Source organism: Psittacula echo (assembly GCF_963264785.1).
Source record: "Psittacula echo genome assembly, chromosome: 5".
Lineage (NCBI taxonomy): Eukaryota > Metazoa > Chordata > Aves > Psittaciformes > Psittacidae > Psittacula > Psittacula echo.
The window spans coordinates 87,307,066-87,321,684 of NC_137739.1; the positions used below are offsets into that span (position 1 = coordinate 87,307,066).

General features: G+C 41.8%; 1 protein-coding gene across 1 annotated transcript in view; it reads right to left on the bottom strand.

Annotated features, from left to right (window-relative positions):
* The window catches only part of ABTB2 (ankyrin repeat and BTB domain containing 2), a gene marked incomplete at both ends in the record, with an annotated part of 135,603 nt that overhangs the window by 22,197 nt on the left and 98,787 nt on the right, over positions 1-14,619 (bottom strand). The window lies entirely within an intron of this gene.

Here is a 14,619-nt window from a genome sequence, read left to right on the forward strand (position 1 = left end):
CCACCTGCAGGGGCAAACCCTGTCCACTCAGCAAGACTGGCAGGTCACAGCAGGTGTAAGGAACTGGAACTGCTCAGCCTTGGTTAGTTGAACTGCTTCTAACCCCAAATGGGGTCATGCCAGGACATGCTGGTTTCATGCAATACATGTGGGAAACAGGGCTGGACTGAATATAAGGGACCTGCTTCTACTATTAGTAGGTATAGGTCAGGCCCTTCTAGCTCAAGTGACCAATGCTTTGGTTTGGATGCAGCTTATACAATAATTGTGCCTGTGGTTCTAAATATTCCATACGTACAGGCTGCTCCACTGCTTGTTTAGTAACACTTGTTTGAAACTTCACTTAAGCCAGGCTAATTCAGTGCTACCTCCATTGATCATTATGTTACATTACCACTACTGGATGGCTTTTTACATCCTATATTTCCTACATGCAGAGCTCAGGTCTCCATTTGTGATCCCCCAGACTGCAGCAGAACTGATGCAGCTGTGTTTTAATGTGAACCGTTTTGCTGGGAAGGAATGAGTAGAATTAAAGAGATAACAGCTAACACAGAGACATCGCTGCATAAGAATAAATGTACATTATTTAAATTGTAAGCTGTTTGTAGAAAACCAAGTTTCTAATTTGTACAGCATCCAACAAAGTGAGGTTTTACTCAATAGGAAGTGTTGCAAGGCAACAAAGGAATATAAATAAGGTAATAATAATAGCTACAATACCCATTTGGGATAGCTTATGAAGAGACCCCCTTACTCCTGCTGTAAGAATGAATGCAGTACTGAGATTAGACATGAAGATATGGGTAGCATAATACTCTCATACACAACACATCTCATCCATCCTCTCAATATACAGCCAGAGGGATGGATTATTTGCTTGAGTTTTCCCCAAGGATGCCTGTCACCCTGGTGAAAGGCTCAGAAATGTAGCTGTAATTGAAAATACCCTTCTCATTTCCAGTAATGAATTTATTAATGCTGGAAAAAAAATCCCTTTTCATTTAAGCATCCAAGAGCAAATAACTGAGGGGAAAAGGTACCAATTCCTTTCCAGAGTTCAGAGAAAGACACATACCAAAAACTATAAAATGATTTTGGTATTAATGAAAGCAGCTGCTCCCATGAAAGGCATTTTGAAAGCTGTGTATGTGTGTGCCTCTGTGCACATAGGCGAGCACAGTAAGAGTAAACACTGTTAAGAACCATTTATCAATAATGGGATTTGCAAGCTGAACTCTCCTTGTATGACTTCGAGCATCCTTCAGGGTGTAATAACTCCACTCTGTACAATATTTGCCATCTGTTTCCATTTTGTCAGTTGCAAGGTACACTCTAAAACAACACCATTATTGCTTTACACACACATGCACTATTTGTCCCTCTACTCCTTCTTTTCCTACCAGTAACAAAGCAGCAGCTACAAAATCAGAGATCTTCTTAAGCGTCTGAGCCATCCTGAATTGCCAATCATAGAACGGTTAGAGTTGGAAGGGATCTTACAGAAAATGCAGTTCTAACCCCCTGCCACAGGCAGGGACACCTTCCATTAGACCAGGTTGCTCCAATTCCCATCCAATCTGGCCTTGAACACTGCCAGGGACGGGGCAGCCATAGCTTCTCTGGGTAACCTGTGCCAGTGTCCCACCACCCTCACAGCAAAAGATTTCTTCCCAATGTCTAATCTAAATCTCCCCTCTTTCAGTTTAAAACCATTCCCCCTTATCCTATCACTACATGCCCTTGTAAAAAGTCCCTCTTGAAAATGACCCAGTAGTTTTGTCAGTTGGAAGACTTTCTGGAAGTCCAGCTTGAATTTCCTGACCCATTTAGGCTTTCTGCCTTGTCCTGGACACATGGGCTGGGATGAATCATTCCAGAACAGCCAATTCAAAGTTGACCAACTTCCCTGAGGGAAAAGCAGCGATCATCAACAGGCATTTGGGAGATGCCTTGCAGCAGTATGTTCCAGAGAACTTCAACCCTTATCTTGGCCTACAGAGGAGGCATTTACACCCTTTTAAACTCAGGTACTTAAGGGAGGAGCCTAAATTAGTCGTCTCGATTTTCTATGTACTCAGCAGAGCCTCTAGTACAGGTTTCAAAGCTCCCTAGGTGTGGTGAGGACAGACAGGTAGGCTAAAAGCACCAGAATTAAATAGTCATGTGGGGTGAACAGCTCAGGAGCAATGGAAAAGCTCATCTTACAAGTGATTGTATCTACCACCTTTTGTGGTAGATAAGCTATTTAGGCCACATCACAGCTTCCCTGCCACTTTCATGGTGGGAACACTGTTGGCCAGAGAACTATGTGGATCCAGTCAAACCTTAGTAACTGTTACACCCGGCACTGGGCAGCAAGAGACTGTGGTCAGCCAACAGCAAATACCATTGAGTCTGCACCAGAAATAACACCTAACATGGAGAAATTTCCATTCTGTAAAGAATCCACATGTGCCAGGGCTATAAATGGCTTCCATGCACAAGCAGACCTTGAATGTGGAAAACCTGGTTTGGGAGGAATGGGAAAGAGAAAGATTTGGTTGGTTTGTTCATCCTTTTTAATCTCAACAGATTTTTCCGAAGGCCATAAAACTCATAGCAAAACAGACTGCCCAGTGACCACCCTGTGCCCAAAGGAGAGCAGGCTTTGGACTGCAAAAAGTAATGACAGGAAAGATGTTTTCCTCTTACTGCTATCCTCATCCATCCAAATCCCAACACTCACATTGCTGCTCAAGTTGGATAAATCATTATTCAATCAGGAGTGACTATAAAGAGTTCAATTTCTCCTTTTAACCAGCTATTTCCTTTCTTCATACTGTGGACTCACTTGTGGGTACAACAGCTCTATCTTACTTTGCTCATGGACACCAGATCACATAAGCAGTATTCTCGAGACATGCAGTTCAACTGAATGAAATGCCAACACTGGGTCACACTGCAGTAAGAAAATAAATGCAATTATTCCTTTTCTAGAAAGTAAAGACAATTGGCAGCTCTGTGGCCCTTAACCTGGGCAGTTCTCTGCCTCTAGGGAAAGACTGATCATTTCACAGTCTGAAACACACTGGAGGAGGGGAAAGGGAGAAATCTTCATGGGAAATTAACTGGGAGATGCTGCAAGCTAAAGAATTAATTTCTGTCTGTTCCATGTTCTATACTGGGCATTTTCCTCTGGACTTTCTGACATTTAGAAGCATTTGGCAGCTCATTAAATTCTGCACATGAAGTGATCCAGCCCTGGCAAACTGTCATACTGGCTGCAGCAGCTCATCAGGGACACAATACTGTCTGTATTGTTCAGTTCCTGGCCATGATGTTGTCTTCAAGTGATGCCCCATGTAAACTGGGGAAGTACACACAGCAGTGGAAAGTAAAACAGATGCTGCTCACCTACTACAACCTTGTAAAGAATTACAGCAATGTCTGATACCATCATGTGCTGTCAATATTTTATCCGTAGGTTCTTTGAATTTTCTCCATTTAGAATCTGACAGCCGCTCCATTCCCAAGGAGATCAGGCTGGAGCTGGGTGAGATGTGCTTTGGGAAAGAATGGACTTTATTGTGGGCTTTTCCCCCTCATTTGAAGTGAAACACATTGTTTTCCTTAGACATAACCAAGAAGGATGTCAAGCAGCACTTGGCAGAGAATTTACAGCAAGTTGTAACTTTTTTCCTGGACAATTTACTACAGTCATTTGATTAGAATGGCCAAGGACATGACCAGCATGTGGAGATCATGTGCAGCAGTCCTTGAGGAGAAGCTGTGGGATGTCAGTGTTCACTCATGGTGCAAGTTACTCTTGGGGACATTTTGAATTGGACACAAAAGGAAAATTTTTCACAATAAGAACAATCAGCCCTTGGAATTCCGTTGGATTCCCCAACACTGGATATTTTAAGATTCGGCTGGACAGGGTGCCGGGCCATTTTGTCTAGAGCATGCTTTTGCCAAGAAAATGGACCTTGAGATTCAACCTGGAATTCTATGACTCATGCATCATGAAGAAACTAGTTCCCAAAGTGGGCTCCTCTGAGGATTTTTAAGAGCACTGGGACCAAGACATTTTTGGCAGAGGGATGTTAATTGCATGCAACAAGGAAAGAGCTCCAGAGGAGTCGGAAAATTATGTCATCCTTCCTCTACATTGAATGCCAGGAAAATCCACATGGAGCAGGACCTTCAAAGGTGAGGAAGACCTGCTATCTCAGATGTAAAACAGTAGTAAGTCTTCCCAGAAGAAAGAACCATGTTACCAACCTCCTTCCTCCGGCATCCCTAGGAAAGGGATGCTGGAATACCCCAGGAAGGTCCAGTGACAAGGTTGCTGAAGAAAGGAGGAGATGTTTTCCCTGCAGCCACCTCTCTTCTCCTCCTCTGCTATGCTATTTTTCATCACCTCCTGCTTTGCTATAAGCAAAACAAAGAGGGAGCCAACAGCGACAGCAACATCAAGAAACAAACATCTTGTTCTTCTAAACAAGAATCTCCTTCTTCTAAAGTAGGAAAGAAAATAGTGTCCTAATGGAAGCAGGTGAGAATGACAAACTTTGTCTCCTTCTTAGCAGTCTGAGCTGGTCCTGAAACACACGCACAGTCTCCACCCAGCCTGTCCCATAGTATTCTAAATGACTGAACAGCTTTGTGTTCCCTTCTTCTGTGACAACTGCTCTGTAAGCCTCTGCTAACATTTTAAACGCATGCAAATTTCTGCATTGCAAAACATGTAAACATCAGCATACCTATGGTCAGAGTAGGGTAGACCATGATAACTCCCCTGTATTTGATTCACTGAAGCTGCACAGAGGCTACATGCAGAGAAGAATCCCAAATATTTAGAGATCATTGAGGTTTTTGCAAGGGACTGGAAGAAGAAGGGCTTTCAGTGCAGTGCAGTGAGCTAACATTTGAGCTTAATGATGGAACCAAACTCTGTGGCTCAGTCTCATTTTACTCTAAGATGATAGAGCTCAAAGTCACTTACACAAAGCGAGTTAAGGACAGCTATAAAATATTACAGACTAGTCTTACCTGTTCTCTCTTTCATTGTTTTAGGGGAACAAGCTTGAAACAAGAAGACTGTACCTTTGCACATACAGAAGAGAGTGATGTGACTAGCAGAGATGCTGGGAGCAATTGCCACATTGCTGAGTAAGCCAAGCAGGCTTTCTCAGAGCTTTTCAAGGCTCCTAGTTTGGAGTCTTGGGAAACCCACATGCAATGAGCAGAACTATATGGGGGAAAAATGGCGCGAATAAGAGTAATCTGCAACAAGAAAGTGAATCAAGTAGGAGAGTGGCTAGAAGAAGATGCGCTATTTAAATGTCACACCAAGATGGAAAAATGCCAAGGATAGCAAAAGAGTCAGAAAGAAAACAGAGTGAAGTCTCATGAATTGGAGAAAGGAAAAGACTCTGAGGCAAGACAGAGTATCCAAAACCTAAACCATGCCATGATGGTGTGGAAAAGAGTGGCGTATTTACAATTTGGAGTCTCAAACACTAAACCCTTCTTGCAGGGAGGAAAGAAAATCTCTGAGTATGTAGTTATATGTGAACAAAATAACAACAGAAATGATGATTTAGAAGCAACACAAAATCTTTGCTCCAAAACACACCCAGCTTCGGTTTGCTGTCATTCCTTTCAGATTCAAAATACTTTAGTGGATTTGAAAAACCTTCCACACTTACAGAGAAAAGATAGGAATTACCAAGCTGGATCTCATTCAAGGATCATCTCAACAAATGCCACGTCTCTCAAAGTAGAAAGTCCCAGATCTTCTCAGAAAAGGAAGCGGGAATCTCAGCCAACTGGCCCTAAAAGAAAGTCTTCCCCTGAAAAAAATGGCTGGCTCACATCTTACAAGATAAGAGTTCTCAAGTTTTAGTGGATCATTATCAAGTTACTAAGGTCTTGGCTTGGATGTGCCATGACACTAGCTTCCAGTTTAGGACTTATCCTTCAGACACTAATAGAATGAGAAACATCTGGATAATGTTGTATTTATAGGGATCCTTTCTGCACTGAATCTGCCTTCACAGTTTCCTCTGCTTAGAGAATATAAAACAGGACAAGAATAGTTTAAATCTAGAACTGGCATTTAGTAACCACAGAGAGAAATAGCACCCTTTCCACCCTTGTCTGCAAACCATACTTAGAAGTACGGTGCAGCATCAGACAGGTTTTACTTCATGTTCATTACAAATCAAAGCTAAATTCAAGCTCACTAAAACAACCCATGAAGTAATCATCAGGAACTCACTATGAGTCTTAAAAAAAGACCCTCAAGTCTGTGGTTTATTTATGACAATCACATTTTACAAACTTTGTTTCAACAACAGGGAAAAGATTCCATTTTCAGGCTGAAAACAAGTACTTGTGCTGCTCTGGAATGTGCCATGTGTCTCACATAGAAACACATATTTGTAACATCTGTAGCTGTGGCAAAGGGAACTCTTGATTTCTGGACAGATGGAAAATAATTAAAACCAACTTTAATTGTATATAGTTGATGATAAGAGTCAGATATACACGATAGTTTTAACTACAACCATATGGTCATAGTTGTGTGGTCAAAGATGTGATTGACTTCATCTGCCTTCCCCAGATGCTCCCAGAGCTGTTTGATCCCTGATGGGTACTGTGAGTAGCCACCTCCACAGAGGAAACACGGAGGAAGGGAAACCACGGATCGTGCTCTTCTTGCTCCTCCCAACACCGCAATGTTCTCCATAAGCTGAAAACTACTGCAAACAACCCAGGAGATGAAATACTCCTGCATGACTCTGGATCTAACTGCAGTCTTGACCTCAGTTAATACACAGCTGTATGTTTATATCGCTTCCAAGACCAGATGCAACTATGAGGTCTGACTTGCTGTTACATCTGCTGAATTAGACACAGAAAAGAGCGCTTGCCAGTGACTTATGCCTGTCAAGATTGTACCACCAGACTTGCAGAGGTCAATTATACAGATCTCCAAAGGACCTGGGTCTCAAATCTCTGGTCTCTCACCAGCCACATCCTCACACCATCACTAACGTATGGGCTCTTCCCACCACCGGACAGTGGTTCTGGCCAGGTGCAGCCTTTCTCTGCTCCTGTAAAAAGGTGACTACACTGGTTTGCAAGCCTTCCATTTTGTAAGCACAAGTGCTTTAAGGACAAGGTCACAGAATGGCTTGGTTTGGAAAGGCCCTTAAAGCTCATCCAGCTCCAACCCCTGCCATGGGCAGGGACCCCTTCCACTAGAGCAGCTTGCTCCAAGCCCCTGTGTCCAGCCTGGCCTTGAACACTGCCAGGGATGAGGCAGCCACAGCTTCTCTGGGCACCCTGTGCCAGTGCCTCAGCACCCTCACAGAGAAGGTGGCACATCTCTGCTGCCCCTCAGCTGCCCAGGCCTGCAGAAAAGACACTCTGCATCTGCACACCCCTCAGAAACTGCTGTCTGTCATTTTTACTTAAACAATTTACCTTTCTAAAAGCCCAAATGTGCTTGTGCCAAGTTACAGACAGGTCACAAACTGCCTCAAGCTCTTGGATTTTCTTCAAAATCAACTGACATGGAAAATCTGAAGTCCTTTTGTGTCCTTGTTGTAAATATTACTACTTTTTTCCCTAAATTAGCATCATTGTCTAACAGAAAATAATCAATGGCTGGCATGTTTTGTTCCATGTTTTATTTCCCAGGACCCTCCCAAGGAGGCAGACTGAGGAAACCTTGCCACGCACGACAATTCCTGCTGTGAAGGAAAACACTGGTACATTCTGGAGCAGGACATGAATACAAACTACATGCATTAAATAAATGAGCCTGTAGCAGCACAATATGTGATAGGCAGAGATAAACATGGGCAGAGAGCCAGAACTGGTTGTCTGCTATTCTTGGATTAGTCTTGATCCTATGGGCAATAAAAACAAGAAGTACCTCCTATGGTTCATTCCAGCAGCTACACTGGCAATCTAAAACAACCCACTGCTATCCGCAAGCAGATTTATCTGGGGTCTGCGCAGTTCTTCACTATCCAGTGCTGAGACTCCTCCCATTATACTTCACTCCAAAAAGCACTCGGAGGATTGAGATAACAGACCTCTTACTTATGACTTCAATCTGATTTGCCAACATGCATATGTTAAAAACATATGCTGATTCTCCAGCCAAAACCAATGTGCCAGATTCAATCACAGAACTGATTTTCAGGGCCCAGTTGTAAAATCCTGCAGGCAGAGCATCGCCTGAAGCTCCTGAGATACAACTGTAGGAACAAAGAGCCACAAAGAGAAATATTTTGGTGCAGTGCTGGAATGCTGAAAACTGTTTAATTAATTGTAACTGGAAAAGTTTGTTCAGCTGAACGGAGATAATCCTCACCAAAACAAAGGGAATAAATAGGGAAAAGTTTCCTGCTCACAGCACAAGCTGAAACCTAATTAGTATTTCAAAGAGAAATTATAAAAGACAAAATAGAGGCTAAAATGTCAAGGTTGGAAGAAGATACTTTCATTTTCAGGACTAAAAGTTGATGAAACTTCCATTTTTCTAATGGCTTGACTTATGTTATACTTCTGTGCCATGTCACACTACTGTGAGCATGGCCTTAATGTATCGCTGGTCTCACCTGATTGCTGATGTGTTTTCTCAATGAAAATCTAAGTAATTTTTTGGCTTTTCACATTCCTGGAGTCTGAGAAGTTTGAGAAACTAATTTAGCATGAAGGCATGAGGAACACACCAATACATGCAGATGAAACAAACTTATTTTGGAGCTCTCTTGAGCACAATAATGTAATGTGTGGTACCCACTCCACCCAATAGTGTAATTATCCAGCCCAGGTTCTTGCTGCTATACTACAATCACAGAAAGTCTCACAAACCAGCTAAAATGTTCTTGAATAGAAGGGAATCAAGCCCACAGGTGTAGCATTTGTGAATGAACAGGCAGTAGCCTTCTCTCTAAGCCAGTATTAGGTAAGACACCCAAGATCTGTCACTAATGAAAGATAAGGAGGAGTAGTAAAACCACTGCTGAACGAAATAGTTGACAGTGTGCATTTTTAAAGCTATTATTTTGCAAGAGAACATCACTTTGACCTAACGGCAAGCTGCTCAATGAACATATTTCACCTATATTCAAGATGCCTCTGTTTTGTTCCTCAATTCTTGTCTTAAAATATTGAAGAGTTGCTGTGCAGGAATGGAAAGAGAGGTCTGTTTCATCCAAAGATGTTTGGTACCAGTGGTGAATGAATGTGTTTCTGTTTTTATACTGGAAAGCACAATGAGTTATATGTTTTCATTTTGCCTTAATTAAATTAAATGCCATGTAACTGAATAGATATAAGAAATATAAGCAATAGAAGTGTCCTGAACTTAAAGAAAACAATAATTGTGAAGTCAGTCCTTCTATGCCAGCCTAGAAATCCCCTCACTATTCAGTTTTGTGTTTAATATTCCCAATTTCAAACTCTTTTTATGCTTCTATCACTGTGATTTTTATGGTCATATCAATGAACCTAAACAGCATGACAAATGGTAGACGTAACTGCCTAACTATGGGAGTCTGATAGGTAGACTTGATTGGTCAGGCTCAAGTTCCTTCAGTTTCCAAATATCCCAAATTTAGAGCATTAATGCATTGAATTTCAACATTTGGAGCTGCAGTGCTTCTCAGATGCCACAAATTCCTGCTTTCAGCACTGTTCCTTGGATCTGCCAACACTGCTGCTGAACAGCCTCCTGCTTTGACTGTTACAGTGTATGAATTTCATGTAATAGCGTGTTATATATATAAAATATGTATACCTGCAGGAGATTTTTCAGCAGATAACAGTTTGGTCTAGGCAAGAACAATGCAGACACATGTAAAGTCAAGCTAAGAAGATTTTACCACCTCAGGTATTAGTAGCCTCCTGACATCTCTACTGAGCTACAAGAACTATGTTGCTTTCTTTCAGGAAAAGGTCTATAGATCTATGGCCAGAGTTGTAGAGCTCCTCTTATAATAAATTTATGTGCTGTAGACAATAGGCATAGCCGATAAAATATCGTGAACTCATGATTTCATGGTCTCAAGTCTTTCAAACACTGTCAGCTCACAAAGCCGGCTCAAGTGCTCTCCCACTATCTCCAGAAGGACAATGTTATCCACATATGCATTGCAGAATCTAGCAGGTAACTTCAAGCATTCCTCAGAACACAGTTATTTCTACATGAGAAGTAAAGGGAATCTTCACAAACAACAACCTTGCAAGATATGTAAAGGCACTTACCTTCAAATCTTGACACCACCATGCATGCAGTTGCCAAGACTACCAGCACAAACAGGAGGCAACTTGTCACACTACCAAAGCTTTACATCCCATCTATTCTGAACTAGAGAGTTGCAGATTTTATGCTGAGTTTGCAAAGAGCTGAATAAAACACTGCCAGTGTTGGTTTATACCCATGACATCTGCAGTACAGGCTAGGAGGTAGATAAAAAAACCCAACTGTCATCCAACTCTCAATATCAAGGTTATCTGTTTCCCCATCTCTCTCTCTAAAAAGTGCACTTAAATTAATACATTCATTTAATCTTCTATTAATAGATCAGATAAAACTAATAGGGGGTAAGGGAATGGAGTTTTCTTATACACAGTTATACCTATCCTTGTAACAGGTTGGTTTAGTGGGAGGTGTCCCTGCCCATGGCAGGGGGGTTGCAACTAGATGATCTTAAGGTCCTTTCCAACCCTAACTCTTCTATGATTCTAGGTCCAACCTGGTTCATTTTGACCATTGCAGAGGGTGCAGCCTTGTGGTTACTACAGGAACACAGAGGAATTGCAAGCTCCAGCTTATGACTAGCATGACAACATTAATAAGTTTTGTTTCCAATACCAAATTACAAGGTTATTTTTGCTTTTCAGCCCCATTACAATTCTGCTGCCAGAAAGCAGATCTAAAACTACAGAAGCATTGATGGATATGTTAGAAGTGACAATTAGACATACATCAATTCTAACCCCAAGTGCAATGTGCATAATTATTCTTTTTCAGCTTGTTGAAAAATGCTATTCAAAGTTTACATCAGCTCTACACTTACAGAATCATAGAACTGTTAAGGTTGGAAAGGACCTTAAGACCATCCAGTTCCAACCTCCCTGCCATGGGCAGGGACACCTCACACTAAACCATGCCACCCAAGGCCTCATCCAACCTGGACTTGAACACCACCAAGGATGGAGGATTCACAACCTCCCTGGGCAACCTATTCCAGTGCCTCACCACCCTTACAGTAAAGATCTTCTTCCTTATATCCAATCTAAACTTCCCCTGTTTAAGTTTTAACTTCATTACCTGTTGCTTGAATAAACCTTTCTATCAACACCCTCTGCTCTGCTTTCCAAACACAAAGGAAGAGTAACCACTAAAATATATACAAAACTTGAGAAACACCTCTTCCCACAGTTTTTACCTCAAAAAAAGGTGAAGAAACAAAATTACTTGAGAAATAAACTAGCCTTCATTTGCCATTCTTCACAGGAGGTACTTCTGGGCCCCAACTATGTGAATAAAGAAGTACACAGCGTACACTGGGGTGAATGCCCTTTCTACGTGTACAGGCAGATTGAGCTTGGCCACTTACCCTTAAGCATATTTAGTGTCACAACACAGTTTAGCAGACTAAAACAGTTAATTAAACTATTGTAACTTCTTGAATAAGGAAGAATGGAATGCCCAGATGGAAAGTCATTTAAGGAACATATGTTTCTGTGCTGTTCTAATGCACCAAGTCTTTGGAGAGATCCTTCCTGAAGAATCTGGCAGGCACAAGAGGGAACTGAGCGCTGACTTCCTGGCACAGGGCAGTGCTCCACAGAGGTAACTCCTAATCACACAGTCTCGATGCTGGAAGCAATGCAATTACAGCAAGATCCATATATAACACAGGTTATATTAGAATGAAATTATAACATGACTAATGTGCTCATAATCTTCTCAACTAGCTTAACTATCTTTTAATACTGCATCATGGACAGCTCATCCTTTCCTGCTGAGAAAGCCTACCAATACTGAAGTACCTGTCTCAGAAGAACAACAGTTTTCTCTGGAAGGATCTTTTGCGTGTCTGAAGAGGTGAGGAATGGCCAAGTGAATTCCTTACAGTACCAGAGAGTTCTCCAGCAAGCCTAGGATAAAAACTTGCAGCTTCTGTCTCCCCCCCCCCTTCTCTCTCTAGCCATTATGATACATGTTCTATTCCATGGAAGAACTTCGGGTACAAACTCTTCAGTGGAATTCAAGTTCCCTGTAGCTGACTCCAGACTGAAACTACACCTTTCAGCAGCACTACTCCAGATTTACAATGATAAGCTGTAAACACAGCTTAGTCTCTTTCCTCTCTAAGCAAACACGTTAAACCAGCATGCATAGAATCAACACAAGGTTGTTTAGCCTTAGAAGAATCCACGAGCCAGGGCTGAATCAGCTCAGACATGTAACTCATTTGAATAGGATTTGTCTTGCAGAGCAGACATGCTTTTTAAAACAGTCAGTTCAGCATTTACTGCAAAAACATGTGATGAAAACAGTGCAGTTAGCTTCATAAGTGACCACCAGGTCATGGCAGTACATTCAGTCATAAGACAAGGAAGTGCAAAATAGCAGGGTCTCCTTTAAAAAGGAAACAAAGCAGAGACGTACCAATCTAGGATTACCCCAGGGAAAGCTTAGTTTCTAATATCCATAAGGTCAAAGAGAAAGAATGATTGTTGCTATTATCATAAATTATACCCAGAAACATTTACTCTTCAGCAGAGTTCAACTCTAAGTTCTCTGCTGCAAAGATGTCAAGAACAGTACGAGTGAAAACCCCACCAAGCTGCCAGTCCTGGCTGCTGCACAGCAACAGCTTAGAATTGTACCTTTATTTGGTGTGGCCTTTGTTAAAGCATCAGCTAACTCCTTCCTCAGGAAACAGGCAAGTTCTGCAAGTGAACGGCTGTAATTTAGTCCAATAGGAAATAATATTAACTTCAATTGGAAGCAGCAATTACTGAAAACGAAGCAACCTGGTGGCTTGTAACCACCATCACTTGCAATATGCTCAGAACCCCCCCTCCACAGAGTTACTGCTCTTTACTTGGTTACAAGAACACTATGTTGGTATCATGATACTGCCTTTAAAGATCTATGACTAGGAAAAATGGAGAAAGGATAATCTTAAATGACAGCAAACCAGCAAGAATCAAGTAGAGAAATTGAGACACTTGCTCAGTGCTCTACAATTTTTACTGTCCAAAAGGTTGAAAAAGAAGCCAGGAGACCTTGTCTTACTGATTTCTGTGTTTTCACAATGCCTTTTAGCAACACATGCCGTAACAGTTTTATTTTAAGTTTCCCTGGATGATTTTTCCTTAATTTTTGATGCCAGCTTGCTGTTCAGTTGTCTTCTTTTGAAACAGCAGACTACAAACAATACACAACACAGGGCGCCTACAGGCACTGAAGATTCCTGTTGGCACCAGCCCTGGCAGCTAAGTTGCCAGGCTTTCATTTTCTTGCACCCTCTTTTTTATCTGAACATATGGAATCTTAAGAGCAGGAGCCAAGAACTTAACATGGACATCTTTACAGTAGTTACAGTAATTACTATAGCTGTAGTTGTAATAATTGCAGGGTGGTAGCACACACACATATATGCACAATGGCTGTCATCTCTTCATTGCTAAACCAGACAGCCAAAACTCATCTATGTAGTTTTGAGGCATGTTTACAAATAGAATCATAGAATCATAGAATAGTTAGGGTTGGAAAGGACCTTAAGATCATCCAGTTCCAACCTCCCTGCCATGGGCAGGGACACTTCACACTAAACCATGTCACCCAAGGCCTCATCCAACCTGGCCTTGAACACTGCCAGGGATGGAGTATTCACAACCTCCCAGGACAACCCATTCCAGTGCCTCACCACCCTCTCAGTAAAGAATTTCTTCCTTATATCCAATCTAAACTTCCCCTGTTTAAGTTTGAAACATTCACCAGAAATGGCTTATGTCAAAGACAGTCTTTCTGGGGATTTCCAGCAAGCACTGAGGTCTACTGTAAAGTACCTATGAAAGCAGAAAGTGGTTTTCAAACCAGTGTTTTGTAATTGAGAGGACAAAGACTGTCAAATGCCTTATTACTTCTCTAGGTAGGTGGTAAGGACCAGCTGCTGCCTGCTGTCTACCTGCACAGCCAGGTAGATACCTATCAATGACTGGGAAGTTACCATGCTGACACAGGTAAAACAACTTTAAGAGACAAATACTGTAATTAGAACCACAGACCAGCTAAGGTTGAAACGCAGCCCTGGAGGCTGCTTAGTCCAAACCTCCTTGCTTGAAACCAGGGTCAGCTACAGTAGGTTGTCCAGGACCACGTGAAACTGGTAATCTCTCAGGTGACCTGTCTCCTATGTATCTGTGGCATTGAAGACTTCTAAGACCATCCTTAACCATTGTCCATGGAAATCAGTGTATAAGCAGCAGGAAGGTTTCTAGACAGCCTGAGAGCCTGACTGTTTGGTGTGTGGTTTCACATATATCTACATATGCTCTTTTTTAACCTGTAATTTTCCCTGTGTGCCA